Genomic DNA, 7,751 nt, shown 5'->3' on the forward strand with positions numbered 1-7,751 from the left:
GATCGTCATCGAGCTGAACATGTGCTAGAACTCGGAGGTGCCGTAGTTTCGGTGCTTGATCGGTCGGGCCGTGGAGACGTACGACTACATCAACCAAACGCTTCCGTTGTCGATCTACAAGGGTACGTAGATCATACTCTCCCCTCTCGTTGCTATGCATCACCATGATCTTGCGTGAGCGTAGGAAATTTTTTGAAATTACTACGAAACCCAACATCTCCCAGATGCAGAGGCCGGGGGTCATCTTCCTTTTCTAAAAAAAAGTAAGTTGTGGCCATTCAGGACATGTGCCTCAAATTGTTAGCCATCGATTATTTATAGGGGCAAACCAGAGATAATTAATTTACAAGAAGTAAATTAAAAACCATCATGGTTTTGTAATAAAAATGCAAAAATTTGACTCAAGTGTATAACTTGAAAATGCTCAACCTCAATTGTGGGAACATAACACATTGAAGATCATACAGATCTAATAGTAATAGAGGTAGTCTGCACATGGGCAGTAGATGCAACTCATTACCTTGTGTTTTCCTAATATAATGAGGGAGATGTTATTGTCAAAAATTTACAAGTTTGTTGTGCGAGAGAAATCAATCTCGACCGATGTGACATGTTCATGAAGGATGACAATGTGGTAAACACACAGAACATATCATCTCCGGTGAAAAACCGGTAATTTATTTATATTACATATTGCGTAATATAAATACATCTCAATGTTGCAAAATTAATAGATTTCAAGAAGATGGCTCGAAATCATTAGTGTGAATCTCAAATTGCTAAGGATGACACTTTGAATTTTGCATATGTATTTGCAAGAAATTGAAAATCTCAATTGCAAATGGACGTATTAATCTCAACATGTGGTTAACACGGAAATAAATACATCATAGAAATATTCCAGAATACCTTGTATTCAACGGAGAAACAGTACTACAGAGGTACTGAATTTATCTTTGCAAGAGATAAAGAAAATATCAATTGCAAATAATAGATGTAATTTATCTCAACATGCAAGAAACTTGGAGATATATTACATCAACATATTATATGGAATACATAGTACTCAACATATTTACAATACTGAAATTTAAGTACTGTAATTAACAGTGTCTAAAACAGAGTTAAACCACTGTTAATAGAACAAAATGCGAATTAATCAAGAAAATATAGGATTAATTCAACAGGATTTAAAATGGACCGAGAACACAAGGGCCTGCCGGCCCATACGGCCTTACAGGCGGCCCAGGCCCACCGCCTGGAGTGGATAAGGCAGGGGGAGACCTCGGGAGCAACCGCTCCTCCGATCCCCGCTGCCGGCGGCCGTCTCATCAGCGAGGAGCGGGAAAACCCGGCGAGTCGTCATCTCCGCTGCAGGGAACTACGCCGGAGGGCCAGCCGAGGGCTGTTCCTCGGGCGCCGCCTGCGCGGATGCGAGCCGAGGGCTGCGTCGCCGTCGCCGCTGCGGGGAGCCACGCCGGAGGGCGCCGCCGCGTTGCCCAGCCACAGTTCGGAAGACCAAGCGCGTGCTAGAGGGCGCGTGGCCTGGCGGCAGGGCGGCCGGCGTAGCGCGGCGCATGGCCGGGCGCGGGGCTCGGCGTGGCGGCCGGGATTGGGGTGCGGCGTGGCGCGGTGCAGGCGCCACGGGCGGGGCGCGGCCACAGCCTGGAGCGGGAGTGGGCGGGCTTGACCGCGGAGGCCGGGACGCGGCGTAGAGGCCGGTGAGCGGCGCGGGGGCCGGGCGGCAAGACGAGGCGGAGCCGGCACGGCCAGGCTCGGCCGCGGAGGCCGGGACGCGGCGCAGAGGCCGGTGAGCGGCGCGGGGGCCGTGCGGCAAGGCGCAGTGCGGCAGGGCGCTGGGTGGCCACGGGCGTGGCGCTGCATAGCGCGGGCGCAAGTCCGGCGGCGCGGACAGGCTCGGCACGGCCGCGGAGGCCGGGAAGCGGCGCGGACGCGGCCAGGAGCGGCTACAGCCTGTTGCGGCCGGCGACGACGGCGCTAGGGCTGCATTGCGTGCTTCGATCGTCGAGGACGCCGATTCCCGTTGCTTTTTCTCTCGGCCAAATCGCTCTTGGCTAGGAGCGTGCTGATAACGTGTTTTGAGAGAAAAGTAAATCCTATATCCCTTTCATTAGATGATTGTAGGCATTTATACAAGGAGAAGGGATGCGATGAAGAGGCATCCGTTCGGGACAGATGGCAGTTTTTTTTTTGAAAGTGGGAGAGATGGCAGTTACAAGGGGAGATTTACCCCATAATTAACACACGTTAATTAAACTCTAACACAAACCACACAGCGGGCCTTAACAGATGAAAAGGTCCAGTGTGTCATATGTTGCTTATTTCTGGTTGGCTGCTGCTCGCTGGCAGTTGAGTAAATGTGTAGCAATCAACGTTTTACCGTGGTTCAGACGTCTGGTCCAGGAGAGCTCATTGCTCATCCAGTATTCCACTCGCGCGCCCACTGCGTCTTCATTTCCTTTGGTTTTCCCACTTCATTCTCCACGCAAAGCAGACGACACGTCGAGCAGGAAGATGGACGCCCAGGGCGCGATCGACTCGCTGCTGGGCCGCCTCACCACGGTCCTTGTCAGCGAGGCGCAGCTGCTGGGGGGCCTCCGCGGCGACGTCGAGTTCATCAGCGACGAGATGGAGAGCATGAACGGCCTGCTCATGCACCTTGCCGAGTCCCACAACCGCGACAGCCAGGTCCGGGCGTGGATGAAGCAAGTGGCTGGCCTCGGCCGCGATTGCGAGGGCAACGTCGAGCTCTACGCCCAGTACGTCGGAGGTGCTGGCCCTGGCGCCAGAAAGGGCGTCCTGGGCTCCTTGCTCCGGATGCTCCGCTTTGTGCGGACCATGTCTGGCCGGCACCGTATCGCGACGCGGATCCGGGAGCTCAAGGTCCGCGCCCGTGACGTTGGCGACAGGCGGGAGAGGTACGGCGTCACTGTCCCGCCGGCACCATCTCGCACCATCCCTGATGCTCCGGCTCCGCAGCCGGGCGGACCGGAGGAGGAGGATCTGCGAAGACGTGAGTTGCTCTGTGGTGAACCACCGGACACTATAGAGGAAGACAGCAACAAGGTCCTCGAGTGTCTGCCTTACAAAGAATTTATTCCTGGTGGCACAATTAGTGGTGAAAAAGAGCATGCCATGAGGAACTATAGATTGATCTGTATTGAAGGAGTGGGTGGCTTGGGGAAAACAGCTATCGCACGGAAGGTGTACGAGCACCCGTACGTGGTGAGCAAGTTCGACCACATGATCTGGGTCAACAATGGAGGGCTCAACAGAGAATATCACGAGGTATGTAAGGAGATACTAGAACAACTACAACACAAGTTCCCTAGATCATACGAAAGCATTCTAATCGTTCTTGATGGTATCGATGACAAACCAATGGACTACAGTTCCCTAGATCGTTCCGATCTCGAAACATCATCATACAATGCAGTACCTCTGAGTGTTCATCTTTCCGCTGGAATAAACAAGGACTTTAGCCAGAGTCGTGTTGCTCTAATAATGACCGGAGTTCACTTTTGTAATGACGGTACAGATACAAGATTTCGTTATGCCAAAAAGTTCCGGTGTGAAACTCGTCCGAATTTTTTCAGAGGCAGAGCATTGGGCCTTGCCAAGTGTGAAGGTTCCGCGGTATTGGCAGTTTTAACCAAGTGCTACCACAGCACCCTTGCAGCGAAGCTCTTCCTTCATCTACTCTATCTCAATCCCAACAGGGCTACGGCGGAACTAGAAACCCTATGCCGTGTCCTAGAGGAGAACAGAAACAATACTGCTAAGACGATGCTTATGGTCTGCTACAACGAGCTCCCTAGTCGTCACAAGAGCTGCTTGATGTACCTTCAATCTTTCCTCAAGGCCACATAACCATGAGAGCTGATCTGCTGAGGAGGTGGGTCTGTGAAGGACTGATAACCAAAAGAAGCGCAGGGACGAGCACGCTGCATGATCAGGCCGAGCGCATCTTCGACTCACTGGTCACTCGAGGGTTCATATGTCCAGGAGAAATCAGTGATGCAGGAAAGATCCAGAGCTTTACATTGAATCCTGTTGTTCATGAGTTCATCACTACAGATGTAGGCTTCGTCGATACATCATCACGGCCTGAGCTAGCTCACCGCTTCTCCACCAACAGTGGGGTAGCAATACAGGAAGAATCTCCTTCTGAATCCGATCCATCCGGCCATGGCATCTTAACTACCATTGAGTCTCTGTCTGAATCTGCTCAATGGCAGTTTTTGAAGGTGCTAGATCTTCGAGGCTGCAAAGGGCTGCAGAAGAAGCATCTAAACAGTGTTTGCAAGATACTGCTGCTCAAGTACCTGAGCCTCAGGAACACAGATGTCGTTGAACTGCCGAAGGACATTGAGAAGTTGCAGTGCCTGCAGACATTGGATATCCGGCAGACAGCGGTACGGGTACTTGCCACAAAATATGTTATGCTTCCAATGCTAAAGCATCTGCTTGCTGGGAAGAGAGACTCTCTGACTCCAAGCAACGACTCTGATACTGATAGGTTCGAAGAGTCGTTTGCGGCGGTGCACCTTCCCAGGAGCATCCGAAGAATGGAAAAACTCGAGGTGCTCTCCCATGTTGAAGTTGCCCACAGTGATGATCTGACTGATGTTGGCAAGCTGCTACGTCTCAGAAAGCTTGGGGTGATTCTCCAGGGTAAGAAAGAAGAACTGGAACTTCTGATCCAGCAGGTTGAAAAATTGTATGGTTGCCTCCGCTCCCTGTCAATCCAGATGGACCAGCAGACGAAAAGCGAGGGCGAATTGCCCTCACCAGTCACCTCCAAGAAATCTCCAGAGCCTGAACATCCACGGCATCACAGGTGGGCTTTACCTGTGGATTGCAGGGCATGATCAACTCACTAAGATAACACTGAGTGAGACCGGCCTTGGGGAAGAGGCGCTAAGCATCCTTGGCCAGCTTAGCATCTTGCGCTGCCTCAGGCTTCGACGCAAGTCTTACATCGAGAGCCAACTCAAGTTCAAGGAAGGAGAGTTTAAGAGCCTCAAGTCTCTAGTTGTCGAGGGCAGCAACATCACCAGCATCACCTTTGAGGTTGGGGCAGCTCCTAAGCTTGAGCTGATCGTCTGGTCATTTGTCTCCATGGAAATTCCTTCTGGACTTAATCGCCTTCCCAAGTTGAAGAAGCTTTTACTCAAAGGTGACATCTGCGACATAGACTCAGTCAAAGAAGAAATTAAAGAGCATCCCAACCATCCTGAACTGAAGTACAATGGACAGCTGCAACGCTATGAAGCTGGAACTGCATCTGCAAGTGCTGCCTCAACTCCGTGAGCAATCGATCAACCACTATCCATCACACAAAGCTCAAGCCGATACATCTGGTTCATTTATCCCTGAATAAAGGTGCAGCTGAAGAAGATTGTGGACCTCTTCTTCCGGCTGCCATGTATGTTTGTTTGCCGTTCTTCTGCATGTGTGTTTGTTTGCTTTGATTTTCTATTATCGCTGGACCTGGATTTTGTTATGTGCATGCCTTAGCCGTATCGCATGGTTTATTTATGGCTTGGTATATGATTTGTGTGTAACTCTGCTACTACTATCTTTGATCATGCTTGTCATGAGTCAGCAACTCTGCTACTGCTATCTTTGATCATGCTTGCCTGGTTATCCGGTGATGGAATCTGTTTGCCGTGTACAAGTTGATGGGAGAAAACACCAAGGATTGGTTATCTGAAAGTATTGCAGGTCCTGAATGGACATCTCACTGTTTCTCACTGCTGCCTCATGGCTAGAATTATGGTCATACTCTGCATCCTTTTGCTCTGTGCGTTTCCTTTTCAGCACACCAGTGTGGCCTCAGTGGTAAGATCAACCTCACCTTTGTCTTTTTGATTGAATTGAGACAAGGGGCTTCCCATTGGTTTCCACTAGAGAAACTACAGCACCACATTGTCAGTACTATGGAAGTGGCAAAGGTGCAGGCAAGACAGGGGAGACGCCGATGTCCAGAAGCCCAGCTCAGGCCAGAAAAATATAAAGAAGAAAGTATACTTTCCCCCCTCAAATCTGCTTCGATGGATCAAATTTCCCCTGAACTCTAAAACTGGATCAATCGCCCCCTGAACTTTGCAAAACCGGATAAATATCATCCGGAGCGGTTTTGAAAGGAATTGAAGGTGGTTTTCTTACCAATGAACGTTAATGATGCTGACTGGGCAGCGGCAAGGGACGGTTTGGGGTTAAATTTCCCCATTTTCTTGACCTTCTTTTTTGCCTCTGTTCGCCATCCGCCGGCGTCAAATTCCTAACCACCGTTGCTTCCCGACCGCCCTGACTTCGCCTACGAGCTCTCGATGAGCGTGCGCCCCTCTTACCTTCTTCCCCGTCCGATTCCCTCAGTCGTAGCGTCGCCCCGCTCGAGCTGGAGCTCGGCCGGCATGGCCATGGCCGAGATCGGCCGTGCCCGCGCCCGCGCCCGCCCAGCCACACCGCGCGCCTAGCCTACAACCGCCCTTGGCCGCGACCCCGTAGCTTCGCAAACGCGCGCGCCCTCCCCTTGCCAGCCGTGCTCGGGCGAGCGTTGCTTTCCTGGCATCTCGTATGGTGCCGGACGGAAAGGAACAAGGATGACTACATAGTGAATAAGTGGGGCTCTGCATGTAGTAATAGCGCTTGGAATTGGTTGGGATCAAAATCGCATGACGAAAATTACGTGAATCCTAACGCATCACATGAACAACAAAACTGACAGGGAAGCAAAGACCGGATTAATAGAACAAAATCGCATGATGCAAGTAGCGGCCGAAAGCACGACCGGGGTGGGCGCCGTACGAGTTCCTCCCGGCAGTGTGCCACCTCTGCCGCCGCTGTCGTGTGTGAGAAGATTTACATGGAAGCAAGACAGCGGCAGGAGTGACGACAACGACGACGTCTGCATCGGCGAGATCACGATGGGACTTGCAGCATTGATCTGAACCTGTACGACGTGGTGGAGCTTGATGGATTGCTCAAGGACCGGATTTCATGGCGAATCTTTCACTGCCACGTCAACATCATTACTTGCCTAGTTAATGATTACAAGGCCAGTCAACATCCTTAATAAGAAAACCACCTTCAATTCTTTCCAAAACCGCTCAGGGGTGAAATTTATCTGGTTTTACAAAGTTCAGGGGGAAGTTCAGGGTGGATTTGATCCATTGAGGCAGATTTGAGAGGGAAAAGTATACTTTCTTCAAATATAAATGGGCGACAGTACTTTCTTTCTACTAAAAAATATCGTGGCCTATTTTTTTTGCGAGAAAATTTTCGATCTATTCATCTTCAATCATGACAGTACAACGAATACCAGAAATAATAAAAATTACATCCAGCTTCATAGACCACCTAGCGATGACTACCAGCACTGAAGCGAACTGAAGGCGCGCTGCCGTCATCGCCCCTCCATCGCCGGAGTCGGGCACAACTTGTTGTAGTAGACAGTTGGAAAGTCATCGTGCTAAGGCTTCGTAGGACCAGCGCACCAGGACAGCAACCGCCGCAGATGAAGAATAACGTAGATCAGAAAGATCCAATCCGAAGACACGCGAACGTAGACGAACAACAACGAGATCCGAGCAAATCCACCAAAGATAGATCCGCCGTAGACACACCTTCACACGCCCACCAACGGTGTTAGACGCACCGCCGGAACGGGGGCTAGGCGGGAGACTTTTATTCCATCTTTAGGGAGCCGCCGCCGTCTCGTCTTC

At 50.9% G+C, this 7,751-nt stretch overlaps 1 pseudogene; it reads left to right on the forward strand.

Annotated features, from left to right (window-relative positions):
* Positions 1–1,821: 1,821 nt before the first annotated feature.
* LOC125552677 (disease resistance protein PIK6-NP-like) lies at positions 1,822–5,935 on the forward strand (annotated as a pseudogene).
* Positions 5,936–7,751: the final 1,816 nt, after the last annotated feature.

The sequence above is a fragment of the Triticum urartu genome, chromosome 4A, assembly GCF_056163025.1.
Source record: "Triticum urartu cultivar PI428250 chromosome 4A, HENAU_Tu73, whole genome shotgun sequence".
NCBI lineage: Eukaryota > Viridiplantae > Streptophyta > Magnoliopsida > Poales > Poaceae > Triticum > Triticum urartu.